A 12,035-nucleotide genomic window follows, 5' to 3' on the forward strand; every position below is an offset into this window, starting at 1 on the left:
TTGCACTGCCTGACTTAGAAGGGCAATACTGCACAGAGGACAAAGACACAGCTTCTGCTTGTCACTGCTCCCTGATGGACTCCCTGCCAGTGAGCAGGGCCAAAGTGCAGCACATTCCTGCCACCTCCTCTCCAGTGAGCTGGATCTGCTCCCTACCTACTGAGAAGATGCAAATCATCAACTCCACTCTCTTCACCCCAAGCACAGCAGTGATTCTGCCCTTACATATGATCCTTCTGCTTGTTCAGAATCTTTTTAATATTTTTTTTTTCAAATGTTCTTAAACCTCTGACAAGGCACAGTCTGTCAGAAGCAGATTTCTCTTCAGCTACCCAGTGTGTCCATTTTACACTTCCTAGGTGGTGTAATTTCTGGAAAACAAAACCTGTTCTTCATCCAGAACTTGGGATGAGTCACAACAGGATGACTTGTTTGGGTTTACCTTTAAATGAAGAATAACTTTTTATATCTAAATGATGCTCTGGCTTTGTTTACAGTCACTCCAAACAGTTGTAACACCACCTCAGCCACACAAAACCCACCAGGCTCTCATCTCTCACAAAAGAGCTTTGCCCAAAAAATGCCCCAGCTGTACTCAGAGGTCACTTGAGGTCCGAGAAGTTACAGGAAAACTTGGGCAAGATTGAGTTCTGCCCCTCCTTTTCCAAGTAGCAGAGAGGATGGATGAGAGAAGGAAGACCCTATGTCCATCTAACTTTACCACACAAAGCCATAGAAAATATATTCAGAGACACTACAAAAATGCTTTTCTCCTAAATGGTTATTTAGGAGAAGCTGACCAAACCCATTGTTACACAATGTTTCCTAATGGCAAACATCTTTCAACCAAACAAACATTTCCAAGGGAAAATAAAAACCAATCATCCCTACCCAGTGACTCTGAACCTTGACCTTTGAGGGTAGCACTTATTCTTGAAAGTAATTCATATAAGCATGTCACATTGCCTTCCAAATTCAGGTTTGACTGTACTCAAAAACTAACAGAAGACTTGACAGGACTGTCATGATAATACTAAACTGTTGCTGCCCTTTATATTCAGATAGAAATGTATCTCATTTCTAGCACAGAGATAATGCTGGTTTTTTCCTTTCCAAATGAGTGTATTGGTCCACAACACTTGCTTTAATGATTTTTTAAAGGCAACTAATGACCTATTCCATGGTATTTTTAATTCACATCCCCTAAAATCCATCCCCCTGTTCAGCCAGCTTTGCCATGTGAAAGTGGAGGTTAAGTATGGAAAATATTATCAGATTTTACTTTACTTTCTTGTGACAGAATTCTTTTGTCACCTTGACAAGTGCTGGGCAAACACCAGAGGGACTTCATCATGAGAGGTGACATTCACCCTGCATCCTACACTTGGAGAAGATGACTCAGTCCCTAGAGAACAGATTTTCAGATGCAATTTATGAACCAAAATAAGGAACCAGCCCCAGCTCAGCCTCAGTTTTGAGGGATTGAAGTGCCTTCTTTCAACACCTGTCTACAGACACAAATCCAACTGCTGAGGTATCAGAAACACTCTGGAGGGCAGTCACTGCTCTCTTTGAACATCCCATCCTTAGCATAGGGAAAAAGGACTTACATTTATGACCCCACTTGCTTTTGAACAGTATGGCCTCCTTCGCCTGGCTTCATAGTTTTAAGGAATTTAAATACCTCATAAACGCACTACTTGTGGAAGCATATGGGAACTTTAAGCTAGACATCTCATGGGAAGAAGTGTTCCATGGGAAATTCCACAACAGTTTGGCTGGTTCTGAATTGAAAAGAAATCCTAATTTTGAAACATCAGCATTTCCTACAACTGGAAATACCAGATTGCATCTGGCTTCAGTTTTAAACACTCCCCCCACCGAAGGCTCGAAAGTAACACAGAACTGCAAAACAACAACCAGGGCAGAGAACAGCCTGCAACGATTATCAGCCCATTCAGCACTTGCACAAACCTTCCCAGAAGTGCAGACAAAGTTAAATTTGCTTCCCCAAGGATGATGACAAAACCAGCTGAAATGGGCCCAGACCCAGCAGTCCTGATGGGGAGGGAAGGCTGCTGGAGATGAAAGGCAAGGCAAGCAGTGTCCAGCCTTCTGCTGTGTGTGTCTCCTCCTCCACACTGCTCTTGCCAAAAAAAGAGGGGCAGAGGAGGCCCAGGCACAGAAAGTGGTCCCCCACCAGTGACCAGCAGCTCCTTATACCCTGAATTGACTGAAGATGATGGTATTTAAGGGGGCTGACTCAATGCTGGGGCAATATTTCTGACCCATCATTCTGCTGTCACAGGCACTGCCTTAAACTTTAGAGCCAGTTCAGAGTTTGTCTCCAGCCTGGAATTTCCGTATATTGAGGGGCTAAAGTTTACACACATTATAAACACTTCCTTTAAATGGTTTGTGAGCCCTCACTTGTTCTGGCAGTGAAAGAACAATGTTTGTAAAAAAAAAATGTCCAAGTGTTCCATGTTGTAAATGGTCAGTAAACACAGTTACTTGGTCTCTCACATACTTCTCAGAGACTGCTTGCTCTAAAAAGAAGACACAACAGGATAGCAGCACTCCAGCATATGATCATAACACAAATAAATATGATTTTAGACTCCCACTGCAAGAAAAAACTGCTAAAATCAAGTGGAGAAACAACTTTTAAAAGAATGGCCATACACTGACAAAATAATTACTGAAAAACACAATTATTTTTGAGTTGAAGGTAAAATTCCACCTGAAATGCTTTAAAAATCTACTATAAACTCTGAACAAAGTAGTCACTGGTGTCAGTGACACCAGAGGGACAGAAGCCAGGGGTCTGCTGCAGGGTTCTCCACTGATTTTCACAGGAATTTGGATCAGCCTCCAAAGAAATAAGAAAACACACAAGGAAAAAAAAGCCTCAAATAAACCTCCCAGCTTCTGAATACCACAGGAAAGGAAGTCTGAGGTAACTTCTTTGATCATACTCACAGGAAGGCAATCAGAGGAAATATTCTGAGCTTTTCAGTAATAAACCAGCTGCTTGATGAATCAAAATGACGACTCCAGAAAAACGAGGTGAACTCTACACAAAAATAGAAAAAGAAAGAACCTTATTTAGCAAAGGCATAATTACTCTGCATTCTTCATTTTTCTTTGGTAAAGTCTTCTTTAATGACACTCCTAGAAAGTCAGGTGTTTTTTAGGAATGAAATAAAACTTTAAAAGCTTTAAGACACCAAGAAAACCCACTGTTCAGAGCTCTAGAAATTACAATTTGACAAAGGAGATTTTGATTTCCCAATACCTCTTAACCAGATCAGTCACTAAAATATCCTAAAGAAGTGAAGTTGATACAGATTGTTGTTGTTAGAACAAGATGAAGCATCTTGTCTGACCAACAGTGAATTTTCACAGCACAGACAGGTTTCCAGCCCACCCCCCTAAGGATATAGGATATTCCCTGCAGTATAAGACACATTCAAAAAAGTACTCTGCAGAAGCAGATAAACAGTAAGATGACAGTCTGTAGAGGATACAAAACTATTCAGTTTAACCAAACTTAAAAGTCAAACTGGGGAAAGAGTTCATAGCAATTAGTTTCTACAGGCAAACTGAATTCATCTTGCAGAAGTAAAGGTACAGGAGGGAAAAAAGAAACCCTGAGATGATTATACAAACAGCAATCAACTTGAAATGAGCCAATGACACTCAAAACTTCTTGGTATGTGAGGAAGAGCTCCCTGAGAATATTAGGTGGCTCCCTAAAAGGGTTGCATGCATTGGAATAAGCTTCCCACCCTGAACAATCTCTGGGTGACCTGGTAGAAACCCACAACAGACACCAGAAAATGCAGAAAGAACAAGATTCAGTGAACTGGGGTATTTTTCCCTCTGCATTCAGCTACTTCTTTGGTAGAGTACAGACACACCAGAGTAAAAATAAAAACTGCAAGCTTTCTTCAGAGAGCCTCTAGTGGTCTGTTCTCTTTAGTGCCCAACACCTTCATGTTGAACATCTGCTGCCAACAGAGGAAACGGATTATTTAAAAATCAACCTATTTTCAGTCATTTTAAGATAATAGCATGGGGCTGGTACTTGCATTCATCTCTGGTTATTCACTGGAAACTCAGATTTTTGAGGACTCACTATAAATGGCTCTTCTGTAATTTCAACAACAATTTTACAGTCTGGTCTCTAAGTTTTAAGACACCTATCACTAATTCACATTATTGCAAAGACTGGGTGGCCAAAGGCAGGAATTTGATCCCATGTATTAGGAGTTTCAGTACTAGACTCAAGAGATCTCAACCCCAATTTTATGCTGAGCATTACTGTGCACATCTCACCTAAGAAAAAAGAACAGTGTAAGAAAACAACCCTGATTTTCAGGGTTGAAAATAACAACAAGAACTTTAAATCTTCTTCTTCCTCTCCCTGGTTACACCTGCTCACAGCAAGAGCAGGCCAGGCTCTGTCAGTCCAGAGCTTCAACTCATGAATAACAAGGCCCTTCCAGGTCACTGAATCAATTCTAACTTTTCCACTAAATTGAAAATCTTACTTTGCTCATTTCTATGGTTTAATGTGCCCCATTTGACTCTCAGCAGGAATAACTTCAAGACATTTAGATTATGCTTTTGGAGGGTCCTGGGTCCAAAAGCCCTTTTCTGCCTCAGACCATTTGTTCTCTTTCAATCTCTTCAAGATTTCTAAAATGGACACAACCCCCAAAAATATTTCCATTTTTTTCCAACAGTCATGAAGACTTTTTCTGCTGCTCTCCTTGTATTTGCTTTGTTCTAAACCAACACTTTTCTGAATCAAGTTCAACATAATTGGTGCTATCAATAAAATGACTGAAATATTCTCTCACAATGTTTGCCTTCCAAAAGAGATTGTCTCCCACCACAATTCCATTGTAAGCTGACTATGAAGGGTTATGAACAATTTAACAAAAAGGTAATTTCCATACAACTTCAGCGTGAAGGAAGTTCAGGCCCAGGTCAAAAAACAGACTCCATAAATCCAAACCCTCCAATCCAACAAACATCCCTCAGGTTTGGACACACTTTGGGCTGTAATCTTCAGTGGTAAAATTGGCACCATTTTTCCTTATTCTTCAGTCCTTCGAATTCCCCTGACCATAAACTTTGGGTTCATGTTCTGCTCTCATTTGTGCAATGGCATTAAAAGCACCCCAAACCTTGGCACACACCCAGCACTGCACATTCAACACTCAATTTCCAGCTAACATGGGCACTGTTATCCCAGTGGGAATTCTGGGAATCATAGATTCTCAGATAACACAGGACAGTAGTCATTAAACACAATTTTAATAACTGAACTGCTTTTATCAGAAGTTCTTAAAAATGCTTCATCAGAAGTACTTTGTGGCTTAAGAAGTTCAGGAATTGCTGCTCCCTTGATTATAAAAACTGAAGAAAACAAATCCTGTCCAAGGTCACTCAACAGTTGACCTGTGACATTCAAATGTGGGTTGGGGAGGGCTATTAAAAATTTACGCATACACACACAAAGAAAAGCATGATTTCACTCCCCCCTGCTCTGTTAATGAACCTGGTTCCATTACACCTGGCAGTTTTGGATGGAAATAAAGTTACGGGGCCTAGTTATCAAACTCTGTGTTGCAGGTATTCCATTTTATCCAAGAGATCCCAGCAGTGATCAGTATCAGATGTTTAGAGTAGAACACAGGGACAGGGAAAGTATATAATGGTGCTTCCCACACATACTCTACGGCAGCTTGTGACTTCCAGAATGCCTGAGTCAAAGGTGGAATCCATATATTTACAGATCTCCATGGCAGCCTTTTTCCATTAGGTTCAGCAGCTGCCAACACTGAAAAAAAAATCCTGTGACACAGTCCTCACTCACCTAGTGCCCAGCTAGCTCTGGTATGCACACAAAGCATTCAGCATTGCATCCCATACAATGGAGCAATCCCAACGCTGACAGCAAGGTGGTTAAAAAGCTGTCTGGGAAATAGCACACCTGGGTTTCAGTCCCACTTAGGAAAATGAAATTAAATCAGTAGGAAAGAGTGGGAACATAAAGAGTAGTTGAGAAGTGCATTTGAGTATTCTTTGTGACAAAGGAGGTAACCCAGTCTACCTACTGCACTCTGAGTTTGCAACTTGTTAGATAAAAGGAGTCATCCTCTAGTCAGTAAAACAGCAAATATTTCACACAATCACGGAATAGTTCAGGTTAGATGACACCTCTGGAGATCACCTAGTCCAATTCCCTGCTCCAAGCAGGCTGCCCCAGCACCAGGTCCAGTTGGGGTTTGAGTATTTCCAAGGATGGAGACACCACAGCCTCTCTTGGAAATCTGTTCCAGTGTTCATCTGTCAGAGTAATAAAGTTCTTCCCTACATCTAAATGGATTTTCTTTACTTTCAAGTGCTGTCCTTTCACTGGCACCTTTAAGAAGACTCTGGTTTGGTTGTTTTTATTGTCATCTGTCCCCACTCCCATGGTGACAGAGTCACAGTGTGTGACAGCCATAGAGTGGCTGTTAAGCTTGAATCTCACCCCAGTTACAGCTAGGAATTTTTATCCATAGATTTCAATATTAGCTGTTGTGCAAATTATTTCTTTTCCCTTGAGTCATGAAAATGACAGCAGGAAACCACCTTTTTTAAAAAATAATCTAGGTGAAATATTTCTTTGAATACCCACTTCTTCCAGAACTACTTTTCTCCTTTTGATTTTTATGTTGTCACTGTTGTCATGTAATTTATTTATGTTGGGAGACATAGAGGGAGCACTTAAAGCTTTTCCTTGGACATGCTATGTGCAAGAAGAAGGCTTCCAATACAAAATTTGGCAACTGAGTGTTGCCAGCAGAGAGGGGACAAGAAGCCTCAAACTCATCCATCACTAGGATACCCAAAAAAGCTGCCCAAGGAATTTGTCTTCTATCATGACCTAGAAAGGGGAGGTGTGCTCACACCTGTGAGCTGCTCACCAGACACTTGCACACAGCTTATCAGCACAAAACAACAGTTCAAAGTGAATAAAAACTCCTCAAGCAATATGCTTGAGTTAAATTAAAAAAACACAGTCAAATCCTACTGGCTTCAGGCTAAACACACATTTACATGCTCTGCTGAACACAGTTTGCTGTACCTGAGCTCCACCTCCCAGAGGGGTGCAGCCACGTCCTGGGGGAAAAGTTTTGTGAAGGAGAAAGCAGTATGGCAGAAGGGAAGGGGAAGATCTAAGATCCTTCTAATAAGAAACTCATCAAAGCTTCAGAAAATGACAAATTTCCCCTCCACCATCCTAAAATGCCAATTATCCTTACACTGACTTGAGTAGTACATTGACAGTAGCAGGACACACTGATATTTTGCAGGAAAGTCACTGCTCTTACATTCACAACGGTACTCTCTCAACAAAAAATGAGCATCTTTCAGATACAATGACTGCCCTACATGCAGGGTTTCATTCTGCACATCCTGGCAAGGAACAGGAAAGAAAGCCAAGTGCTTCCTGAGGTTAAGCACACCCAAAAGGAGGACTAGGTACAGCTGATACTGAGTGAAAGCAGATTGTGAGATCTGTGCATGGCAATTCCTGAAAGCAGAGGCTAACAAATAAGCAAAGTATGTGTGCATCTGAGCAGATGTGGGCTGGAACAACATCCTTTGCCATGCAAATATAGCACTTGCTTCCTTCTTTGGCCACATTTGTGCTACTAAGCAGAAACCATTTGCTAACCACACAGCAGTGGCATTCACATTAGCAGAAAACCAGACTCCTCATCTCTTCCTGCTTTGCTCAGCACTTACTGACCACAGGAATAAACAGAGGGCTGTGCTCCTCAGCTGCTCCATGCAGGATCTGCTGTTCTCACAGGGACATCAGTGACAGCAGGAGCAGGCCAGGCCTGTTCCAGAGCAGCCCTTTGTCCTCACTAAACGTCGCTGCCAACAGAGCAGCGACACGCACAGCAAGGAAAAGCCAGCTGAAGGGGAGCACTCCCCTCTCAAACTCTGTGTTTGCAAGAGAAAACATTTTAAAATTTAAAAGCCAAAGCTGGTGATATCCCTGTTTTTAATCTGGAAATTGAACATGAGCTCCCCTACATCACTGGCAGTGGATACAGGCATGTCTGCTACAGAACGTGCTTCTGAGGGGAACTCTTTACTGCTCATAAAAAAGTCCCAAATTCCTTGCAAATTCGCTGTCCCTTTCAGAAGAGGGTTCCAGAAAGCTCAGAGCTCTAATCCAAGTTGTTAATAATCCATAAAAAATACGGCATAATAATTCAAAAATAGTCTCTTTCAACAGACAGTAAATGGAAACTGCCTGCTTTAAAGCATATTTTGACAGCTGCTAGCATCATTCGACATTTCAAATAAAACAATCTTCTCAAAAGAAACAGAGTAAGCTAAAAAATTTGAAACAACAAAAAGGTCTCTCATGAAAGCTGTGATTTTCTCCTCTTCTGTGTCATCTTCAGCTATTGCACGGAAACACACTAGTGGAATGGGAGAGAGCGGGCTGCAGGGAAAATTCTGTGAGCTGTATCCTTTTCAGGGAAGTTTAATTAATGGCATTTCTGAGAAGAATTTTGATTGACAGGATTAGTGCCAGCACTAAAAGTTTCTATTTGTGGATCCTGGAGCTCACAGCTCCCATAAAAAATAAAGAGTTCAGAAAAGAGCTTTGTGCAAATGAAGGCATTCCCTCAGCAGGGAAGGTTCATGTGAACCTCTTCTGTGGCTTCCCTTCACATGGGTTTTTCTCTGGAGATAGGGTAGCAGAAAGTCCCCGGAGAACACCCTCCCCACGAGGCAAAAGGTTTGCTTCCAGTTTCTAGGTTGGTCCTCGGGGAAGGTTTCTAAAAGGAGTCAAAATTAAACCCTAAGAATGAGTGCTCCCAAATTTTGTGGAGGGAAACATTTGGTTCCACTTTCTTTTCTTTTGGATTTATTTCAGCTTTTAGTTCAGACTAACTTTTACTTTCTAAATTCCCACCTCCTTCCTGCTAAGACAATCTAGTGTTTTCCCAGCATCACTCAGCTCAGAAGATTTCAATTCTCTAATCACCTATAAAGACATTGGACAAATGATTAAGTTGACCACAAGCATTGTGTTTTATTTGATAATTGTCAAATCTTTAAGTACTATCTCAAATAAGCCATCTTTACACGGGGTAATGCATTACATTCCAAAGGAAGAAATTGGAAATGAGCCAATGCTGCTCCATTGCAAAAAATAGGGGAGGACACAGCATTCCAGTTCCCACAGGAAGCACACACCAGTTTGCTGTACCATCCTCCAGAAACTTTGAAATGGAAGAAGAGAAGAAGGGGAAAAAAATTATCCTCTTCACTTTCTACATCCCCTTCCCTAGCACCTTCCTCACAGGATAAAGTAGTTCAGATCCACTTACTCCATCTCAGAAGTTTTTGTGCATCTTGTTTGCATCACATCTGGATGGTTTTGCCCCATTTTCTCCTCTGCTCTTCTCCTGCTTTCCCTCAACTCTATTGTTCTCCACCTTATTTGCTCACTCCTGTTCACATTCTCGCTATACCAACCCTTTAAGGCTGCAGCATTACTATCTCAACTTCAATTACCTTAAAAATGCCTGCAGAAAGGAGCAGATAGCCCTGAACACTCAAGAGCCTCTAGATGTCTACACAAATACTGAAATTTTAGTCTGCTCAGGAGAGCAGACTGATTGTTACAGATGGGCACCATAAGGACCCAGCTTTGTCACCATGTGCTGAAAAATGGATCATCACCCTGACTTCTTCCTGTTCTGCCCCATGAATGGGGGAAATGAAGCTGCAGGAGAAGGCATGGCAAGCACTGTCCATTTTCTAACTTTTCACTCCTTGTGCAAACAAAACCTGGCAGTTTGCAATCCATCATCTAGAGGAAAACCACCAAGGCTGCCTGTCAGCCTTCAAACACTACCTGTGTGCTCAGTGATACCTGAGCTTTGCCAAACCCACTCCATTTATTTTAATGAACTACAAGTCATAACTTCAAAATGCAGTTTTGAATCTCTCCTCATATAAACAGCAAGGAATGTGCTCATGGAAAAAAAGTTACCTTGGTCACACCTATAACTTTTCCAAAAGGAAGGGCAAGCTCAGGTACTGCAGATGAAAATCAAGATGACTGAGCCCCAGCTACTTGTTTAGACTGTTAGTCTTGCTTTCAGTGGTAGGAAATATTACATAAAATCCATGTAACACATACAAGCTAAGTGCAAATGATGAAAGAAATCAGCAAGGGAAAAGAGGCCAGAGAGCTGTTGTGATGGAAGAATAGCAGCTGGGAAAACTGAAGTCAACCCAGCTATGTTATTTTTTAATTAAAAATAAACATAGCCTTTGTTGCCAAGGGATTGGTTAGCATTCCATTAAAAAAAAAAAAAAGGAATTTTATTTTACTTCATTCTCATTCCCCTCATAACCTTCCTCCCCTCCCTGTCCCCTCCTCCTCCCTCCAAAAAAGTATTTATAGATTTTGCAAAAAAGAACATGGTCAAAGTTTAGCTTAATCTGCAGCACCACATAGAACCACCTATTTGTAAGGCATTCTCTTTCTCTCACAGCAATGCCTCTTGGATTAAAAACAGACTACAATTTAATTTTGTTCATTATTTTGTCCTCTGCTGCTGAGGTCCATGTTAGCTGTACAAATATGCATGACTAAAGTGCACTAAAGTGTGAAGGGTAAAAACCCTGTCTGGACAGCCCTTCTAGTGAAGGTTTCAGCAGAGCCATGTTCATCCTTCCAAGTTCAGCCTTGCTTCTCTTTAACACTAAAGCAGCTTTTGCTCACATCTGGTTAAGGGTTTGTGCTACTTTTTATGAAATTTGTGTCCAAGACCAACAAAGATCTTACATTTTTTCTTTGCAGTCCTCATTTCACAACAGAAGTGTGGAGTCACTTAACAGAGAAAAACCAAAGCATCCAAAGACTCAGTTGAGCATTTTCACACATTCCAAGGACTCAAAGGTTAACTATTTTTAAAGGCTGGCTACCTCATTATCCTCTTTACCCACAGCTTTTCATTCATTCATCTTTCACATTTCTTGTGTGCTTTTATTATGCCTGACCTCAGAGAAGGTTTCTGCTACCAAGCTCTTCTCTACACAGCTTCCACATCACATTTCAGAATCTTATCAGGCATAACCAACTCCTATTTTCTCATTCACCATCTGCTTTTCTAGTTACACATTTTATTTAAGATGTTTTAGGCCATTACTCATATGAAATACATATCCAGAGGCAGTTGCAATTGTTCTGATAAAACACATAGGAGTCGAGGGGGCAAACCTCTCCAAACCAGACCAATGATATGCATGTTTTCTGTAGAAATATCCATCTTCAACTGAGCAAATACATCAGTTCTAGTTGAATCAAAGAAAGAGCTATCTAATAATTAGGCACTAAGCTAAAGGGTGAGAAAAGAGAATTAAGGTGTAAGTAAAAATAAGTGCATGTACATCCTGAATCTCAGGTAAGTACCATCACATCATCAACTTAAAGGGTGCTCAGGAGTGGGATTGTTTCCTGCCTGGACTGTCTGGAATCACTCCAGCTTCCATTACAAGAAAAAGGGAAAATTATTATTTAATTATTCATTAGGTGCAGAGCAACTATAAAGAGAGTCATGACCAGCAGCAGCAGAGTACAGGATAGCAAATGCACTCACATATTCACAAGAGAAAGGCTCAATATTCACCCCCAGCTGCACAGAGGGGCATTTCAACCTTCAATCTTGCAAGGAGATCTGAAAATAGATTAGACTGGAAGTGTGTCTCTTTATGCTTTTCTATTTAACACTCTGCTTCTATGCATCCCAATGAGTTTTCAGAAAGATTTTGAATTAATGAAAATATAAAGACAGAAATCATTTTTCACCCAGCTCTGGTCAGTATGTGCTGACTCACATCCAGATTCCTCCAGTATTTGAATCTTCCATTGACTCCAAAGAAAATTTGTGGTTGACCACAGAGCAAAAGCTTAGCTAACTAAATACCAT

The 12,035-nt window shown here is 41.0% G+C and overlaps 1 protein-coding gene across 7 annotated transcripts in view; it reads right to left on the reverse strand.

The window, feature by feature from the left end:
• Positions 1 to 12,035, reverse strand: part of CALD1 (caldesmon 1) — a 173,426-nt gene that overhangs the window by 104,039 nt on the left and 57,352 nt on the right. For all 7 annotated transcript variants that reach the window (XR_013182254.1, XR_013182255.1, XM_077178139.1 and 4 more), the window contains one exon: positions 2,983 to 3,076. The gene's annotated coding sequence lies outside the window, so the exon portion shown is untranslated. The remainder of the gene's footprint in view (positions 1 to 2,982; positions 3,077 to 12,035) is intronic.

The sequence above is a fragment of the Agelaius phoeniceus genome, chromosome 5 (assembly GCF_051311805.1).
Source record: "Agelaius phoeniceus isolate bAgePho1 chromosome 5, bAgePho1.hap1, whole genome shotgun sequence".
In the NCBI taxonomy this organism is placed as follows: Eukaryota; Metazoa; Chordata; class Aves; order Passeriformes; family Icteridae; genus Agelaius; species Agelaius phoeniceus.